This window comes from Amia ocellicauda, chromosome 6 (genome assembly GCF_036373705.1).
Source record: "Amia ocellicauda isolate fAmiCal2 chromosome 6, fAmiCal2.hap1, whole genome shotgun sequence".
Taxonomy (NCBI): Eukaryota; Metazoa; Chordata; class Actinopteri; order Amiiformes; family Amiidae; genus Amia; species Amia ocellicauda.
Genome location: NC_089855.1, coordinates 48,745,845 through 48,754,901, shown reverse-complemented (window position 1 = coordinate 48,754,901; position 9,057 = coordinate 48,745,845).

Here is a 9,057-nt window from a genome sequence, read left to right as displayed (position 1 = left end):
ACATTCACCAGATCTCAACCCAATAAAGCATCTTTGGGATGTGGTGGAACGGGAGCTTCGTGCCCTGGATGTGCATCCCACAAATCTCCATCAACTGCAAGAATCTATCCTATCAATATGGGCCAACATTTCTAAAGAATGCTTTCAGCACCTTGTTGAATCAATGCCACGTAGAATTAAGGCAGTTCTGATGGCGAAAGGGGGTCAAACACAGTATTAGTAAGGTGTTCCTAATAATCCTTTAGGTGAGTGTATATATAATGTAATGTCACGGAGGTTTACTGCACTTTATAGTGTGGAACCTTAGTTGCAGCAGTTCCTGGTTATTAGCAAATAGGATGTGATGTATTAATATGATGTCCTGTATAGAGCTGCTGTTAGTCAGTCAGTGAGTTGATTGCACGCAGATTCCCTGTTCGGTGCCTCTGCTCACTCTGGACTGGGGCAAGAGCGGCACTTTGTACTGTCAAAAACACTACACAAACACAGCTATTGGGTTTTCCTGATTTCTATAAATAAGCAGCTACAATGTACATCGTTTGTCATGTGGACAGATGTCAACCTCGCCTCAAAAATATAAAAGGTCACACACATGACCGGGGGGCCACGGTGCCACAGCTTTTCACCTAGAATAAACTCCTAAATCAGCTGTGGAAATAAATGATTTCCAATGCAGACGCGTATTTTAGCAGCGACACATCGAGAGCTGTGCTCCTCACCTGTTTCAATTATAGAGACTCACCAACACCGATCTGTGACTGACCAGCACTTGTACAGCATTTGTACATTCAGTCCCACAATTTAAGAAGTAATTTCCTGGTTTCCCACAGGTATATTTCCCCCCTCACACATATTTTTGTTTGCAGATTGAAATATATTCATTGTTTCAATATTTTTCTTTTTTTTTTTTTTACAGACAATAGCCCTACAGAGACTGTAGAGGACAAATGTACCCTCACCCCTTATTTCACAATTTTCCTTTCAGTCCTGTGTGTATTGCTGACAGTGGCAACAATTGCAATCGGTTTGGCCTGTAAGTATGCAATTGACTGATCTTATTCTTCAGTACAGGTTAAATATAATTCTCCAAATCTAAAAGATCAATTACACATAAAATGACATTTAAGTATTATAAATGTAGGAGTCTGAGCAGTTGTGAAGGCACTGTGACTGATTATGGAAGAATAACAGACCTGTAGAGGCACTAACATGCAGCTCATAATATCATAATACCTCTAAAACCCCACAGATAGCATAACAATATGATTATCCCTTACACACTGCTGCATACATCACCCCCTTTGAAAAAAACATCCTTGTTTCTAAAAATAAAAGTCAAGAGAATGAAACAAAACAATTGCAGAAAATGCATTGCAGAAGAGGCAAGAATAATGCAAGAAAACCATATGCAAAAAGCAATGAACAATATGCAATAAATAACCACAAACAAATACAGAAAAACATCCCCAACAGGGACCTCAGCCTGTACAATGTCAGGCAGATCAGATAAATGCTCAGATAGCAGCAGAATTTGAGGGTCAAGAATTGCATGGTGTTCGCCTCACCATGTGCAGTTTCAGGCCGATTATCACAGTCTGCAGGGACGTCCAATGCATAAGTCTGCAGTGCGCTCTGCACCGATGCACACATAGTGCTACAGGGCGGTCAAGCAAGGGTGAGGTGGGAGAGAGCATCTGCATTGGTGTGTCTCCTACCCTCTCTGTGCACAACAGTCCAGTCTTATGTGTCCAGTTCCAGGGCCCAACGACTGCGTTGCCCTGTGAGGTCATTGTCAATGGGAATGTGTCTAAGTCCGAATAAAGGCTTGTGGTCAGTAATAATAGTAAAAGGGAGAAGTTTTAAAAAATGTCTGCACTTACGTACAGCCCACACAATAGCCCACAATTCCCTTTCATAGGTGGACCATTGCTTTTCAGAGGCAGTGAGGGTTTGGCTCATGTAAGCTATCACTCTTTCCAGTCCTTCCTGCACCTGCGCCAGCACTGTGCCAGAACTGCACCTACTGCTGTCCGTGAAGTGTCTGTGTACAGCAAAAACATCTGGCTGAAGTCAGGAAGTGCAATGATAGGCTCCTCCGATAATGCATTACAGAGATGAACAAATGCAGCTTGGCACTCCTCAGTCCACTGGAAGGGTACACTTTTCCCAGTCAGGTGATGTAGTAGTGTGGTATGCCAGGCAAAGTCCCTCACGAATCGCCTGTAGTATGAGCACAGGCCCAAGAAAGCAACCACCTCTGCACTTCTCCTTCACTTTCACTTCCTCCCTCTACATCCAGTTCCCTTTCAAAACCCCACAGATAGCATAACAAAATATTTATCCCTTCTATACTACTACATAAACATTAAAACAGACAGGATGTTTAAATAAGTATAGTTAAAACCTTTCACAAGAAGGTAAGTTTAAAAAGCAGACAGAAAAGCATACAACACAGAAGAATAGTTAGTTCTCTATACATCACTAATTTGCAAATTTCAAAAGTCGATTCATGTCCCGTCCCTCCTAGGTCTGTGTGCCGCTTATCAATTCAATTTTCTGAAAGTTCTGAAAAATAGAAGATTGAATTGATACACAGACCCTCTTAAGGCACTCTGCGTCTTCATCAGACTGTACCACAGTGCACTAATCTCCTAGTCTATTATTCTTTGCAGGGTGCCACCAGGAGCTGTGAATAATGAGAGATTACTAGCACCTGTAACAAGCACCTAGGAGTAAGTGGCAGGGGATCCAGGCGCGCAGCAGATGGAGGGCAGAAATCACTGTCAAGGGCAAAAGTGGTCATAGAACGGGCAAACAGGGCAATGTAGGGAACCCAATGCCCATGAATCGGGGCAGGCGGATGGTCAGAACCAGGTTAAAAGGGTAGAGAGGGCAATCCAAACAAAAAATTCAAGGAAATGGGCACAGGGTCGATACACAGAAATTATTTCACTATAGTAAGCTGACTTGGGATGTCACTTAAAGGGAAGACAAGGCTTCACAAAGAGCACTTGGATCCATGGGGTTTAAATACCCTGCACTGATGTGTGGGGTGATGAGAGACAGGTGAGCTCATGGGTCAATCAATTAAGCAAATTACTAATTGATTTACTGCAAGGCGGGATGGAGAGGAAACTAAATTAGATTAACACTGCCATCTGGGGGAAACAACTGGGAATGGTCAGGAGGGAAATATAACAGCACCACTATACAAAACGCAGTATTCTCTCAAATAGTTGAACACTTTACTTTTACAGACTAGAGGCAGACAGAGGTGAACACCAGTCTCATCATATGGAATAGTAGGCCTACTATTACGTTCTTTTAATAGTCTAAAGATATGTATATTAGATCTTAGTCACAAAACATATACTTCGTTTAATGTAAGAGGGCTCTCTTGGATCCAATCACCAGTTCTCGCCCACTAACCGATTCTCCCCCCACAAGAGCACAAGGGTTCTCTACACCCCATCATCCCTCGCTGGCTCAGTTCACTGCTCTGCAACTCACCATCCGTCGCGGACTCCATTCACTGCTCCACGCCACACAGTCCATTAAGGTCTTTCTGGCAGTCAGGTTAACTCTGTTAGTGTCTATTAACTCAAACAATCAATAGTTAGAAACATGATTCATAATAGTGATAGTAATAATAAATAATAATACTTGTAAACATTAAGAACAATATAATAAAAAATACAAAAAATACCACACATGAATAAAAATAAATTGATTTGGTGACCCTATGACACCAAACACAATCTAGCAGAAGAGGTCTGATGTTTTGAAAGCTGTTATTGCTGTATATAAAGCTGTATATCTGATTAAATTATTTAAGTTGTGTCCTTCTTTGTACAATCCATGTTGGTTATTACACAGATATTTCATCACAGTGTCAGCATTAATGTGTTTTTATTGTTATTAAAATAACACATTTATTCCCATAGTACTTTAACAATACCTTACCCATGCATGTATTATTAAGCCTTTTGGACTTTTGATTGGGTCCTTAGGAACAGTACTCTATGTGTTTTATTTTTTCTTGCTTTATCATGCAGTTATTTGGACATGTGTGAATGAACAGCCTGATTCTGACAAGATTAATCATCACTTCCCTTCCTGTTCCATTAGCTATTAGTAGTGCTTATGTAGCCTAAGAAAAGAAAAATGAGAATTGCTGTGATGTTGGCTTTTTTACACATTTGTTAGAACAACTAATCATAACAATAATATAAATAACATAATTAATTATATTATTATTAATTATTATTATTACAATCTTCTTAGCAGCATGAATGGTTTTAACTGGCCTCCTTCATCTTCTCAGCATAACTCCCCATGTGAACCACTTGATCAATTTGATCAAGTTGATCAATATCGTGTATAGCCCAAAATCTCTCTTCAGCACATTCTGTAATATTGAAATATTACATTATTTTATAATCCAATTTTTTTATTATTAATGTCATTTGCATTTGAAAGATTTTTGTTTATAATAAACTTGCATATAAACAGGGAAGCTGTCTAACAAACGCAATTTTCAGTGTTTGCATGTCATTTGCACCCTCGGTATTATGGTTCTGCGCATGGATTGTCAATTGTTTTCTCATATTTAAAAAAGCTCTACAATGATATGTAAACTGAAAAAAAGATGTATATGTGGTGTAGTGTAAGGTACACTTATAAATTTCAATTAAAGAAGTGAATTTATAGTATCACCTTATCACGAATCCTGGAATCTTGTAGAACTCAATTTCTGTAATAATTGGACGCAGACACCCATTCCAAAGATATAAATTGTCAAATTTATTCAAAACAAAGACTAAATGAAGCACTACACTAATTATACAAAAGGGAAAAACTAATTAAAATTCAACTCTAGATCAACAAATCAAAGACAAATCACTTTCGTGACCAAATCAAAGACCATGGGATCGCATATGATATCACACAAATCGTTAAACAAAAAAAAGGTTATAAACACATTGACTACCATACCGGTTAGTAAGACGAAGGTGAGTCTCTCATTAGTATGGTTAGTCAGACATTAAATAACTATGCAGGTTATTAGTTAATGTCATGTAACTTCTCCTTATATATATATCAGTCTCATTTACGTTTAGGTGCCGAGAAAGATCCTATCATTACTTGTTACCACAATTTCCCTTAACTGATTATTATTCAATGATTAAGGATAGGCAGGGCCACCTATAATCTAATGTCTATTAACTTGTGTCAATTTCAGACTAAAAAGTTAAACAGGAATGAGAAGATATTTCTCGGCGTTGACAGATTTTATTTCTAAAACTATCAACGAAACAGTTTAATGCAACACACATTTATATTTAAGAAAACTAAATGATATTACACATTCTAGAGTTATGAATCACAGATTAACATTTCTAATTGATTTCTCAAATGTCATGAATCACAAACTCCAAACTGTTAAACTTATCTGAACTTCGTCACAGAGAGGCCTCTCTGGCTTCGGGCTCAGATAACAGCACACGGCACGAGGTCCGTGTGGTTTGGAACAAAGGCAGTCCGGTTCGGCTTTGTCCAAGAACTTCCACTCAGTCGATACACCTGGAAGTTGGGGTTTCGCAAAAGTAGAGTCGTTTCCAAACAGATTTTCCACTGGTTTGAAGGCTCCAAGGTTGTGCACAAAATCTTCTTGGCAAGCAGGGTCTCTGACCGTACTTATTTGAAGACAAAGTCTTTGAGGAAAGCAGGGCCCTGTTTGGTTCCAAGGGTCAAGTTTCTTAAGACTCAAATAGCTATTTAAATGACTGACACTTTCGTATACAGTCGACTTAGTCAATTGTCCAGCTGTATTCACTCCACTGATCAGGTGGGGACAGGCGGGCAGCGCAGTCTGTAAAGTTCTTTATTTAATAAAGTCCTTTAAAATAATTCTTCGTACGGCTCAATCTCCTTCTCCCAGTTTAACTCTTCTGTTGCCGGCAAAGACTTGGTTGGTTTCTGGTTCTGGTTCTGGCAACAGAGCTACAGGTTGAGCTGTGGCAGCGAGTTTCTGGTTCAGGTGAGAGAGAGAGAGAGAGAGAGAGAGAGAGAGAGAGACCGACCGTGCGCTGTTTCTTATAGTCTGTCAGATCAATAGGTGATTGGTTGTTGAATTTTTGAGATTGGATTTCGGTTTCAGCCCCCAGTGTCCTATTGGAGGGGGGCTTGATTTATGACTGATGTCAATCCATGCCATCTTTTGGAAATGCCGGTTGGCCCGGGTTCGTAGCTCTATGTCGGGATTTCGGCTCTCATCCACTTCAAAGAGTTTTTATCACCAGGCCCCTTTCTCCAGACATTTCACAGCATAACTCTAAACCATTCGGCCCATTCTCGGTGCCATCCTCCCCAAAACTGTCACTCTGATGCAAACCAGTTCCAAGCTGATGAGCTAAGAAAATCTGATAACTTTGGGGGGGAGAGGTCTTCTTTAGATCAGTGCTTCAGCTCAGAGCCAAAATGCTCTTATCAAAATACACCCAACATAATGCTACAGTGGGTTGTAAAGGATTTTAGCAGACAGTGCATTATGTACATGCTGAAATCATGTTACATATCAGGTGTAAACCTGCATCAAAATGCCAGAAGCTTACGTTTTTTTTGTTTTATTTACAAAAAATAATAAACTAGTGTAAGAACTCAGTCACTTCATGTTTGCAGTAAATATTTTAAGTGTTAAAAGTGTGTCAATAATAAAAACTTGTGAAGTAAATCACATTTACACACCACTGTGCTGGGCAAACATCCTCCCCCTGCAGCATTTGCATGGTATGACACAGATATGATATGCAACTGACAATCAATGTGATAGAACAAATCAGGAGAATACATATTTGATATTAGTTGATCAGAACATAAAAAATAATTTCACTCCTATTCTCCTAGAAGGTAACAGAATCAGGCTATGCAAACCATAAAGATATTTGATAGCATCTATTTCACTGTTGTAAAATAAATAAAATTTTAAAAATCATGTTTGATACCCACCTTCAAGTTCACAGATACCAAAATAATGACATGGCAACAGCAAAAGGAAATGAACTGCTCTTCGATCAGATCCAAAAACATATTCAAGGTAAGTTTAGATAGTAGTAATTGCTTGCTTTATAATCACCTGATCCACGCGGTTCTACATACATCAAAGCAGACTAGTACAAGAAAATATATGCAATCGAGGCGAGAGGGGGCACCCCTGTAGCTCCCGGAAGCAAAGCCATGTGCATTGAGTCTTAATGATACAGCCCCATATTGTAGTGTATGAACAACTACGGCAGGTCCCCGCAAGTCCCAGGTGGCATACAAACACTGCGTAAGCCTTACACTTTCCCCCCCCTCCGAAGCCGCCATTCACTTGCTTCAGCATTACTTCTCTCAACACCCAGGTGTCACACACACGACATGTTTTAACCCACTGGCTCTGCAACTCCAGAAGCCCATATTGCCAATATAGGTTACATAAAGGCACATTTAAAATGTTGCCTATCAATTTGCCTCTGGATAGGATCACATAAAGTGTGAGAAATGGAGGCTGTAACACACAAAACTGAGAATACTAAGACTGAAGCAATATCGATTTCTGGGGTCGAGGAGCCGTAGGGTTAAAACATGCCATGTGTGGCAACTGGGTGCTGAGAGCAGTCAGGCTGAAGCAAGTGAATGGCAGCTTCTGGGGGTCAGGAAAGCATGCATGACACCTGGGACTAGCAGGAAGTTGCGGACGTTGTTCATACACTACAATGAGGTGCTATATAGTGATGGATCAATACATATACCTTTCATTCCAGGAACTACAGGGGTGGACCCAATTGCATAAAATATTTCTCTACTAGCTGCTTCAATGCATGTAGAGCTGCGGGGATTGGGTGCTATAATCGAAACAAAATGGCAAGATTAACTTTGCAAGAAAAGTAACATCTCCCACTACAAGCTTAATGTTTTTGTCAAATATGCTGCAGAACTCATAAGAATTTTTAATTCACTGCTTATGAATTGCTTTCAAATCCACTGCTTTGTATTTTTGGCTACACAGACCAGCAGTAATATAAGTCCAAGGAAAGTGAAGCTTATGTCAAAAAACAAACAAGTAACAAATAAAGGATGTGTGATAATTATTAATGTACCCGACACTGTATAGTAAATCATTGTTTGTTTATGAATGCTATAATATTTTCCTTGCAACCAATTAATGTTTACCTAACTACTACTAATGATTTGCAGTGACCCTTCCCTATTAGGTGACAAGTGGACCCAAACCATGCCAGGAAAATGCCCTCCACAGCATAACAGAGCCTCCGGACTCCCTCACTGTAGGGGTCCAGCAGTCAGGCCTGTACCGTTCTCTTGGGGTCTCTCAGCATGTGTATACATGCCACAGAGCATGATAGGTTAATGTTAATCGCTTAATTGTATCAGGCAGTTCACCTGTTTAGAGGAATCTGCATTCATTATGTTCCTCCACTCATTTATTCAGGCTTCTCCTTTAATTTGTCACCCACCTGTGTGTGTGTGTGTGTGTGTGTGTGTGTGTGTGTGTGTGCGTGCGCGCGTGCGCGTGTGCGCATGTCTGTGTTTAGCTTTTGCTTAGAGATCACGTGACAACGCTCTGTTAAAAGTAACTATGTAATTTGTACTCTTTTTGTACATTTGTACAAAATTTGTACATTATGTTCCTCCACTCATTTATGTGTCACCCGTCTGTATAATTATTTATTTATTTATGGATTTATTAATATATATTTTTTTAATTAAGTAGACACTTACAGATGTTAGCATATTCCCACCTATATATTAATATGACATCCAACTTCAAGTTCACAGACACCAAAATGAAATTGCAGAAGAAAATGCACAACTTCAGATCAAATCCAAACATATATTCAAGGTCAGTTGGGATAATACCATTTTTATACTGTCTTCACTACTAAAAAGTGAAATACACAGGATTATGTGTATTATTATTATTATTATCTCCTATGTAGGACTTTTGATGTCCTATGTTTTTCTCCTATGTAAGACTTTTTATCTCATACGTAGGAC